The 12,261-nt window shown below is 37.6% G+C and overlaps 1 protein-coding gene across 1 annotated transcript in view; it reads left to right on the top strand.

The window, feature by feature from the left end:
* Nucleotides 1–12,261, top strand: part of IMMP2L (inner mitochondrial membrane peptidase subunit 2) — a 989,629-nt gene that overhangs the window by 891,456 nt on the left and 85,912 nt on the right. The window lies entirely within an intron of this gene.

Consider the following 12,261-nt stretch of genomic DNA (forward strand, 5'->3'; position numbering starts at 1 on the left):
GGCCAAAAGAAATTAAAAGAAAAAAAAAGAGATAGTTTTAGGGGCTTATGGAACAACATCAAGTGGATCAATGTTTGCATTATAGGAGTCCCAGAAGGAGAAGAAATAGGCAGAAACACATCTGAATAATGGCTGAAAACTTTGCTAAAATGGGGAAGGAAACAGACGTCTTGATCCAGAACATCCAGAAATTTCCAAAGATGAACCCCAAAAGACCCACAACAAGGTACATTATAATTAAAATGTCAACAGTTAAAAGTAAGGGGAGAATCTTTAAAACAGCAAGTGACAAATAACTTATATACAATGGAACACCTATAAGATCATCAGCAGATTGTTTAGCAGAAACTTTGTAGGCTAGAACAGAGTGATAAAATATACTCAAAATGCTGGAAAAAAAAAACGGATCTCAACCAAGAATACTTCACCTGGTGAAGTGGTTGAAGGAGAGGTAGAGAGTTTTCCAGAGAATAAAAAGGTAAAGGAGTTCATCTTCACTAAGTTATCCTTACAAAAAATGATAGAGACTCTTTAAACTGAAATGAAATGGTGCTAATTAGTAACAAGAAAACATGAAAGTATAAATCTTATGGGTGAAGTTAAATGTAGAGTGAAATTCAGAATAATCTGATACAAAAGTGGTGGTTGAATCACTTAAAGCTAGCATGAAGGTAAAAGGCAATTAAAATAAAAATAAACTACAATAATTAAAGATAGAAAGATGTAAAATATGATATCAAAACCATAAAACATGGGGGAAGAGTGAAAATATAAAGCTGTAGCTTGCATTCAAACTTAAATTATCAAGTTAACTTAATTGTTAAAAGTTGTTAGATGTAAGCTTCGCTATAACCACAAAGCAAAAACCTAGACACATAGAAGAAAAATAGAAAAGAAACTAAGCATACCACTACAGTATCACAAAAAGAGCAAGAGAATAAGACAGGATCAAGGACTATGAAACATCCAGAAAACAATGAATAAAATGGCAATAAATACAAACCTATTGATAGTTATTTTAAACATAATGGACTAAATGTTCTGATCAAAAGACTTAGAATGGTGGAATGGATTATTTATTATTATTACTTTCATTAATCAATGAATTTTATTACATTTATACTTGTACAATGATTATCACAACCCAATTTTACATCATTTCCATCCCAAATTTGCAGTGCATCTCACCACCCCCCAACCTGTCTCATTTGGAAACTGTAAGTTTTTCAAAGTCTGTGGGTCAGTATCTATTCTGCAAACAAGTTCATTGTGTCCTTTTTTTAGATTCCACATGTAACTGATAGCATTTGATGTTGGTTTGATGTTGGTGTCTCATTGTCTGACTGACTTCATTTAGTATGATAATTTCTAGGTCCATCCATGTTTTGGGTTTTTTTGTTTGTCTTTTTGCCTTTTCTAGGGCCTCACCTGTCACATTTGGAAGTTCCCAGGCTAGGGGTCTAATCGGAGCTGTAGCCACCAGCCTACACCAGAGCCATAGCAATAGCAACATGGGATCTGAGCCACGTCTGCCATCTACACCACAGCTCACAGCAACACCAGATCCTTAACTCACTGAGCAAGGCCAGGGACCGAACCACCTGTGACCTCATGGTCCCCAATCAGATTCATTAACTACTGAGCCATGACAGGAACTCCTCTAGGTCCATCCATGTTGCTGAAAATGCCATTATTTCTTTCCTTTTAATAGCTGAGTAATATTCCATTGTGTATATGTACCACATCTTCTTTATCCACTCCTCTGTCTATGGGCATTTATATTGTTTTCATGTCTTGGCTATTGTATATAGTGCTGTAATGAACATTGAAGTACATGTTGGGTGCATATATATTTACAATTGTTGTATCTTCTTCTTGGTTTGATCCTTTGATCATTATGTAATGTCCTTATTTGTCTCATAATATTTTATGGTCTATTTTGTCTGACATGTGTATTGCTACTTCAGCTTTCTTTTGATTCCCATTTGCATAGAATATTTTCTCCTATCCTTCCACTTTCACTTTGTATGTGCCCTAGAATGAAGTGGGTCTTTTGAAGACAAGAATATATATGGATCCATATATATGTGGAACTTGTTTTTGTATCCATCAGCCAGTCAATGTCTTTTGGTTGGGGTATTTAGTCCATTTACATTTGAGGTAATTATTGATATGTATGTATGTTCTTATTGCCATTTTATAAACTGTTTTAGATTTATTTTTGTTTTGTTGCTCTTTTTTCCCCCCTTCTTCTTTTGTTCTCTTCTCTTGCAGTTTGATGACTATCTTTAGTGTTGTATTTGAGTTGCCTTTTCTTATTTGTATGTGTATCAACTATAGATTTTTACTTTGCAGATACCCTAAAGTTTTGATATAGGAGAGTGTGTGTGTGTGTATATATATATATATATATATGTATACACACACATACATACATATGAGATTGTTTTAAGTTCTTGGTCTCTTAATTGCAAGTGCATCTCTAGTGTCCTGCGTTTATACCCTCCTCTTCTGATAATTTCTGATTTTGGTAGCATATGTGTGCATGGATGTTTTCCTAACTTTACTGTATATATGCCTTTACTGGTGAGCCTTGTCATTTCTGGTATTTTTGTTTCTAGTTGTGGCCTTTTCTTTTTTGCCTAGAGAAGTTTCTTTAGTATTTGTTGTAAAGCTGGTTTAGTGTTGCTGAATTCACTTAGCTTTTGCTTATCTGTGAAGGTTTTGATTTCTCCTTCAAATCTGAATGAGAGCCTTTCTGGGTAAAGTAATCTTAGTTGGAGGTTTTTTTCCTTTCATCATGTTAAGTATGTCATGCCAGTCCCTTCTGGCCTGTAGAGTTTCTGCCGAAAAATCTGCCAATAACCTTATTTGGAGTTCCCTTTTATCTTATTTGTTTCTTTTCCTTAGCTGCTTTCAATATTTTCTCTTTGTCTTTATTTTGGTCAGTTTGATTAGTATGTGTCTGGGGGTGTTCCTCCTTGGGTTTATTTTACATGGTACTCATTGTTGCTTCTTGCATTTGAGTGAGTGGTTCCTTTCCCATGCTAGGGAACTTTTCATCTATTATCTCTTGGAATATATTTTCTGTCCCTTTCTCTCTCTGTACTCCTTCTGGCACCCCTATAATATGGCTGTTGGTGCATTTAACGTTGTCCCAGAGTTCTCTGAGACTATCTTAATTTCTTTTCACTCTTCTTTCTCTTTTCTATTCCATATCAGTGATTTCCACTAGTCTGTCCTCCACCTCGCTTAGTCATTCTTCTGCCTCCTCTATTCTGCTGTTAGTTACTTCCAATGATTTCTTTTTATTTCAGTTACTGTATTTTGCACCTCTGCTTGCTTAAGTTTTAATCTTGTATTTCTTTGATCAGTGTTTCCTGTAAATTATCAATCCTTCCCCCCAGTTTATTTCCAGTGTCTTGCATCATCTTCGGAATCATCAGTCTAAAGTCTTTTTCCTGGAGGCTCATAACCTCCAGATCACTTAGCTGTTTTTCTGGGGTTTTTTTTTTTCTTGTTCTTTTATCTGACTTATAGTTCTCTGCCTTTTCATTTTTGTAGGTTTTTGGTGTGGCCTCCTTTTTGCAGACAATAGAGTTGTAGCCTCTCTTACTTCTGATGTCTGCCCCCCTTGTGGCTGAAGTTGGTAGGGGGGCTTGCTGTAGACTTCCTGATGGGAGGGGCTGGTGCCTGCCCACTGGTGGGTGGGGATTTGTCTCTGGGTGAGATTAGAGGTGGCTGTGTGCCTGGGGAGGTCTTTAGGCAGCCTTTTACTAATGGGTGGGGCTGAGATCGCACCTGGGTTATTGTTTGGCCCGGGGCTTCTTGGCACTGATGGGTGGGGCAAGATTTTCCGAAAATGGCCCCCTGTAGAGGAATACATGCTGCTGAGTATTCCTGAGACCTCTCCCTCCAAAGTCCTTCTGCCACAACAAGCCACAGTTACCCCCTGTTTTTCCAGGAGATCCTTCAAGAAGTGCAGTCAGGTCTGACCCAGATTCCTATGGAGCCTCCACTTTGCCCTGAGACCCAGTGCATGTGAAAGCCTGTGTGCGCCTTTCAAGAATGGGGGTCTCTGTCTCCACCAGTCCTGTGGGGCTCCTGCACAGAGGCCCCACTGGCCTTCAGTGCCAGATGTTCCAGGGACTCTTTCTCCCAATGCTAGATCCCCCGGCATGGGCACTTGACATGGGGCTCAGAACTATCACTCCTCTAGGTAAGTCTCTGTGATACAGTAACTTTCTAATCTGTGGGCTTGCCACCCAGGGGGTATGGGGTTGCTAATATCATGCAGTTGCCCCTCCTACCATCTTGATGTGGCCTCCTCTTTGTCTTCTGGATTAGGATATCTTTATGAAAGTTTCCAGTCCATTTGGTTGAAGGTTGTTCTGCATTTGGTTGTAATTCTATTGTTTTTATGAGAGAAAGTGAGCTCCAGATCTTCTATTCTGCCATCTTAATCCCATCTCCCCTGGATTTTTTAAAAATAACTGACCTATATAGGCTTACTACAACACTCACTTGAAATGTAAAGACACACTAAAATTATTAAACACCATGGGAGAAACTGATAAAGACACAAGTAAATGGAAAGCTAGCTGAAGCTCATGAACTGGAAACTCTACTATTGTATGACCCAAAGAAATTTATAGATTTAATGAAATCCCTCATGGCATTTTTCACAGAACTGAAACAAATACTTCCATAATTCATATTGAACCACAAAAGATCCTGAATTACCAAAGCAGCCTTGAGAAGAAAGAACAAAGCTGGCACTATTACAATTCCTAAAGTGACATTATATCCCAATGTTTGATGCTACAAGCATCAAAACACTATGGTACTAGCACAAAAAAATAGACATAGATCAATGGAACAGAATAGAAAACCCAGATATAAACTCATGCACTTATGATCAATTAATATACAACAGAGGAGGCAAGAATATACAGTGGAGAAAAGGCAATCCCTTGAACAAGTGGTGCTGGGAAAACTAGACAGCTACATGTAAAAAAAAAAAAAAATGAGCTTAGAACATATCTCCCACCAAAATTTTAATGGAATTTTTCACAGAAATAGATCAAGTAATTCTAAAATTTATGTGGAACTACAAAAGACCCTGAATATCCAAAACCAATATTGATAAAATACAAACTTGGAGCCATCGTTCTCCCTGATTTCAAACTACCTTACAACCTTAGTAATCAAAGCAGTATAGTACTGGCACAAAAACAGACACATAGATCAATGGAACAGAATAGAGAGCCTAGAAATAAACCCATACATATATGGTCAATTAATTTATGACAAAGGAGCCAAGACTAAATAGGGAAAGGACAATATTTTCAATAAATGGTGCTGGGAAAACTGGACAGACACATGCCAAAGAATGAAACCGAACTTGTTTTACACTATGCATAAAAATTACCTCAAAATGGATTAAAGGCTTGAATATAACACCTGAAACCATTCAATTCCTAGAAGAAAACATAGGTGGTAAGCTCCTTGACATTGGTCTTGGTGATTATTGTTTGGGTTTGACAGCAAAAGCAAAGACAACAAAAGCAAAAATAAATAAGTAGGACTACATCCAACTAAAAGCTTCTGCACAGCAAAAGAAACTGTCAACAAAATGAAAAACAAACCTACCAAATGGGAGAAAATGTTTGTAAATCATGTATCTGATAAGGCCTTAATATCCAGAATACATAAAAAAACCCTCAGGAGTTCCTGTCGTGGTTCAGCAGAAACAAATCTGACTAGGAACCATGAGGTTGCAAGTTCGATCCCTGGCCTCGCTCAGTGGGTTAAGGATCTGGCATTGCCATGAGCTGTGGTGTAGGTTGCATATGTTGCTCAGATCTGGCGTTGCTATGGCTGTGGTATAGGCTGGCAGCTGTAGCTCCAATTCGACCCCTAACCTGGGAACCTCCATGCGCCTCCGGTGTGGCCCTAAAAGGACAAAAGACAAAAAAAAAAAAAAACCACCTTATACACCCCAATAAAAAAAAAGGAATGGAAAAGGCTCTGACTAGATATTTTTCCATGGAAGACATATAGACGGACAACAGGTACATGAAAAGGGACTCAACATCACAATCATCATGGGAATACAAATCAAACCTGCAATTAGATCATTGCCTCATACCAGTTAGAATGTCTACCAAAAAGAAATATTGGTGAGGATGTGGAGAAAAGGAAACTCTTGTGCACTGTTGGTGCAAATATAAATTAATGCAACCACCATGGAAAACAACACAGACATTCCTCAAAAAGTTAGAACCACCATATAATCCAGCAAGTCCACACCTGAGTATTTAATCTGAAGAAAACAAAAACACTAACTCAAAAAGATATATGCACCCTCATATTTCTCAGCACTACTACAATAGCCAAGACATGGCTTCAACTTAAGTATCCATTGTTAGATGCACAGATAAAGAAAGTGTGGCCTGTATCTATCTCCAATGAAATATTATTCAACCATTTTTAAAAAGGGAAATCTTGCCATTTATGACAATATAGACCTTGAAGGCATTAGGCTGAGTGAAGTAATTCAGATAGAGAAAGGCAAATATTGTATGATTTCACTTATATGTGGAAACCAAAAGAAAAAAAAAAAGCTTGTGGATACAGAGAATAGGTTGACAGTTGCCAGAAGTCAGGAATTGGGGGTAAAATGAGTAAAGGAAGTGAAAGATACAAACTTTCAGTTAAAATAATTCATGGGGATGCAATGTACAGCATGGTGACAGTGCACCAATACTGCATTGCATATTATTTTTAAAGTTACTTCAGAGAATAGATCTTAAAAGTTTTTATCACAAGAAAAAAAATTGTAACTGTGTATAGAGATGGATGTTAACTAGACTTATTGTGATAATTTCATAATATGTGGAAAGACTGAATCATGATGTTGCCTACCTGAAACCAATAGAATGCTATATGTAATAAATATATCTCAATAAAAAATAATTTGGAGAAAGCTATTTCTCCAATTTAGGTTTTGATTTCTTGTTATGTTTTAAATTCTCTTCTCTCCTGCTAAATCCAGGAAGTGTAAGTGATCCAAGCTATAATTTATCACCAGGAGCTGCCTTCCCACACTATGGTTTTCCTCCTTAAACACGAGAATAAAATCTCTTAAAAGTTGATTTTTTTTTTATTTTTTTTTTTGTCTTTTTGCCATTTCTTGGGCCGCACCCACGGCATATGGAGGTTCCCAAGCTAGGTGTTGAATCAGAGCTGTAGCTGCCGGCCTACGCCAGAGCCACAGCAACGCAGGATCTGAGCTGTGTCTGCAACCTACACCACAGCTCACGGCAACGCCAGATCGTTAACCCACTGAGCAAGGGCAGGGACCGAACCTGCAACCTCATGGTTCCTAGTCGGATTCGTTAACCACTGCGCCACGACGGGAACTCCAAGTTAATTTTTTTTAAAGTCAGAAATCTTGGGTATCTCTCTTACAACCATCTTACAATAAACTAAATTCTCAGTAGTATCCTTATTTTGCCAGATTCACTGTTTCCTGCATTAGTATGGTTGAGGCTTCAAGTAGTTCACCAAAATCATTTTCCCCTTTTCCCCAGAAATACCTCTAAGTGATGTTTTCCAGATTCTCCTGCTGTTACTTATGACCATCCTTCTGAATTCTTGCCAACTCAGATTATGAGTAAAAGTGATTAACGTGTTTGGCACATAGACATCTCCTCCAGACTCTTCCCATGTCTTCCAGTGGGATGCTTATGATCCTAAGGCCTCATGAGTAACAGAAATACATAATGGAAAATGCAGGGGTCCCTGAGTGACCACCTGACAAAAAGTCAATCCAACTAAAACATTTTCCCAGGACTATGAAGTAAACAAGAAATGCAGATCTATTGTATAAAGTCATTGAAATGTTGGAGTCTGTTAGAACAACGAAGTTTCCCTTAATTAATATAGAAATTAATTAACAGAGATTCCTATAAAGAAGGATTCCTAGCATAGCCTAAATGACTATCTTTGGGTTAGCTTTTCTTTTCTTCAAAAGCTAAGGTCTCTATCTATAATTTAATAAATATATTTTTAATTTTATGGCCATACCCATGGCATATCAAAGTTCTCAGGCCAAGAATTGAATCCAAGCCACAGCTGCGACCTAGGCCATAGCTGTGGCAACTCCAGCTGTGTTGTTGGAGTTGGCCCACTGTGCTGGGCTGGGGACCTGGGATTGAACCAAGCCACTGCAGTCAGATTCTTAACTCACTGCACCATGATGGGAACTCCTCTATTTGCAAATTATGATAACAAACTTCACATGCATTTCAACTCAAAATCAGCTGATCACTTAAACTTTTGATCTTCAAATATGCAAGATACCATTATGAATCATTCTAATATACAGACAAGTAGAAAGATTATAGAATGGAAACTCATTTGACAGGGCAAAATACAAAGGGTATCAAATTCACCTGGGAAAATACATCAAATTCAGGAGCAACAAAGCCTTTGTTAAATGGTTTACATAACATAGACTCAATTTGGGCTTTTAATTAGTTTGATCTTCTTGACATTTAAGTAGAAGTTACAGAAGATTTTTCATTAATTTATGTGCTTTAAATCACAACATTACCAAGTCTTTAATCAATCCTCCTAAAAGGGTGGTATCCAATCCCCAGATGCAAAGAGGTCAAATCCATCCATTAGAGGGCTAGAAATATCCGCAAAGAACCTCAGGTCCCTAACAAGAGAGTTCAGCTCCAAACACAGCATCCGAGGACTGATAATAGTGAGGTCCCACTGACATTCTCCAACACAGGTCTCTAGTTCTACTCCTTTCGGTCTCCTCACAAAATGTTTATCCTCTATTTTAGGTGAAACTCTACTTCTCCAAGGAGAATGGGAGCTCTAAGTATACACATACCACTCCCCACCGCCCCCCCCACCCCCGAATCATCATAGCCCCATTTTTCCTTTCTGCAATAACAAAATACTTCTCACCAATTTTCTCATATTGTGCAGTTTCTGCATTTTTTTTTAAATACAGAGCTTTACTCTCTTGTGGTGATGTTGTAGATAAAAATGCAATGGGACCCTACTGTTTAGCACAGGGAACTGCATGTGATTGGGTCACTTTGCATCGCATCAGAAATTGAAGAAACATGGTAAATCAACTAAACTTTAATTATTTATTTAATTTATTGAGTCTTTCTAGGCCCATACCCATGGCATCAGGAAGTTCCTGGGCTTGGGGTCAAATAGGAGCTGTAGCCACCAGCAGATGCCACAGCCACAGCAATGCCAGATCTGAGCCATGTTTGTGACCTACACCATAGCTCATGGAATGCCAGATTCTTAACCCAGTGAGCAAGGCCAGGGATAAAACCTGCATCCTCATGGATACTAGTCGAGTTTTTTACTGCTGAGCCACAATAGGAACTCCAAAATCAACTATACGTCAATTTTAAAAAATTAAAAAATTAAAAATAAATAAAAAATGCTGTCCAGACTCAAAACTACAGCATGTCTCTATCCTTCTCCCATTACATTTATCTCATTCATCTGGTTACCTTCACAGATTAATTTATGCCTTCTCCATTTGGACAGGTTTTCCACCTTCTCCCAATACTCACCCTGAACTAGTGACTTTGCTTCCAATTTAAAGAGAATATACAAGGAATAAGAGAAGGACTTGAGCAGGCTACTATAACCATATCCAACAGCCTATGTGTACCTATATCCAGGCACTCTGCTTCCTGACTGTTCTGATGGATAAATAATTAAATTGCACCTTTCCATTTTAGAAAACTGAATCCATGACTAGGAAGATGAATTAAAAAAATATATCCAGGAGTTCCCATCATGGCTCAATGGTTAGCAAATTGCAACCCATGAGGCTGCAATTTGATCCCTGGCCTTGCTCAGTGGGTTAAAGATCTGGTGTTGCCGTGAGCTGTGGTGTAGGTCGCAGACGTGGCTCAGATCCCGCATTGCTGTGGCTCTGATGTAGGCCGGTGGCTATAGCTCCAATTCAACCCCTAGCCTGGGAACCTCCATATGCCATGGGAGTAGCCCAAGAAATGGCAAAAAAGCAAAAAAAACCCAGACTTCAATACAAGTTACTTGGAAAAATGTATATGTAAAATTTCTCTTCTGTCCACTGTGTATCAGGCCCAAGCCTTTTTACCTAGTCAAGAAAAGTACTATAGTAACTGACCCCTCTCGCCTATATTACCAATGTTTCCTTCCCTCCCTCCCCTGTCATTCAATCAGCATATAAATATGCTGTAATTTATCCCACCTGACAATTCTTTCCCTTGACACATGGCCCCTTGTACTCCAGTCACTCTCCTTGATCTCTTCTTTAATAAAACAAGTCCTCAAAAGTGTCACCCATGTGCTTTGTCTCTAGGTCCTCCTCTCTTATCCTCTTTGAAACCACGATGCAAAGTCTGGCGCTCACCACTCAAACTAAACTTTTGGTGTCAAGGTCACCAGAGGCTTCTAAGAGCCAAAGTCAATCTCCAGTCTTCATTTTACTTGACCTTTCAACAGCATTTGATACTGCTCTCCACTCCTACCCTTAATATTTTATTCACTTATCTACTGGGGAGTAACTATTCCTTCGTGTCCCTTTAGTTCACTAATAATTCCTACTCAGTAGCCTTTGTAGGTTCCTTCTCAACTTCTACTAGTAGCATTCTCTAGGGATCTTTCAACCTCTTCTTTCTATAGACATTCCATTGATGATCCTGAGCCTTGGAGAGGGTAAGCTTTCTGCCCAGGATGCTCTGAGCCATGGAACCGTATGAGATTCACAACTAGAAGAATAATGGTTTGCAAGTATTTTCTCCCATTGCATTGATTGCTTTTTCATTTTGTTGTCTCCTGTGCTATGCAGAAACTTTTCAGTTTGATGTAGTCCCACATGTTTTTAGTTTATCACAATCCTTTAACAATGTATATCAAATCATGTTATATACCTTAAATACATACAATTTTTATTTGTCAGTCATACTTAATGAAGCTGAAAAATGACAATGAAGAGGTAAATACAGCTCACTCTTTTCAAAACTAGATATGAGTATCAAAATCACTTAGAAAGTAGTCTCGAATCTTATTTCCAGATAAAAGAACATTCCAAAATATTGAGTGAAGAAACCTGAATTTCTAATTACATTTTTTATCTTAATTAAATGTAAAGAACCAAGCCCTTCTTTAGTAAGGTATTTCTTTAAAGACTAGAGAAATGAGCTTAATGCTATACCCACCCCACCTCCACTAACCATCAATATAATGACTATGGTGATAGACATATTGTGGCTATATAGGAATATGCAATTATTTTAGGAAATATATCCTGAAGTATATCAGGTTAAAGTATGCTACGAAAATATTTAAATTGTTGAATATAAGTGAAGGGCATATAGGTGCCCACTGCCTCATTCTTCCAAATTTTTCTACAAGTTTGAAAATTTTCAACAGTTTAAAAATAGGAGGAGGACATAAGAATAATAAGGATAAAGCAATAGCTTTCCACTTTATTGCTTTTCCCTGCACCTTCCTGCAAAAAAAAAAAAAATATATATATATACATACATATATATATATATATATAATAAAACCAGGGCAATGATATTGCAATTTGTTTCACTACAACCTCAGTGCTATTCTTTTAGGGATTAGTTTATATTTTGGCTATTTTTCTTCTCATTTTATTACAGGAAATCTTTCCAGGTACTTTCATATATCACTTCCAAGAAAAAACAAAAGAGAAAACAGGGAAATGGATATCTCTCATGAAAAAAAAGAAAAAAAATTTTTAAATATTCCAAAGTTTACTATTCAAGAGCCTATTTGTAATACATATTTTACTCTTTCCTCTTGCCTGGTTTCCATTCACTTGCTTTGTGGGTGGTTTGGGGGATGTGGAGTGTAATGTGGTGGTGAGTGGAATTCATACCCAAAGGACACAGTAGTAAGTAGACGCAGGGAAAGAGAAAAAAAAATAATGTAGAACTGTATGCAGGTGATATGAAACTATATTCAGAAAATCCTAAGGACTCCACACAAAAATTACTTGAACTGATTGACGAATTCAGCAAAGTATATAAGATTAACATTCAGAAATCACTTGCATTTCTGTACACTAACAATGAAATATTAGAAAAGGAATATGAAAATACAACATCTTTGAAAATCACACCCCCAAAAATTAAATACCTAGGAAGAAACCTGACCAAGGAGGTGAAAGACTTATATTCTGAGAACTAT

The sequence above is a fragment of the Sus scrofa genome, chromosome 18 (assembly GCF_054392235.1).
Source record: "Sus scrofa isolate SSC_HxYL_T2T_F1_AM1 chromosome 18, Sscrofa_HxYL_maternal_Yorkshire_Landrace_v2.0, whole genome shotgun sequence".
Classification (NCBI taxonomy): Eukaryota; Metazoa; Chordata; class Mammalia; order Artiodactyla; family Suidae; genus Sus; species Sus scrofa.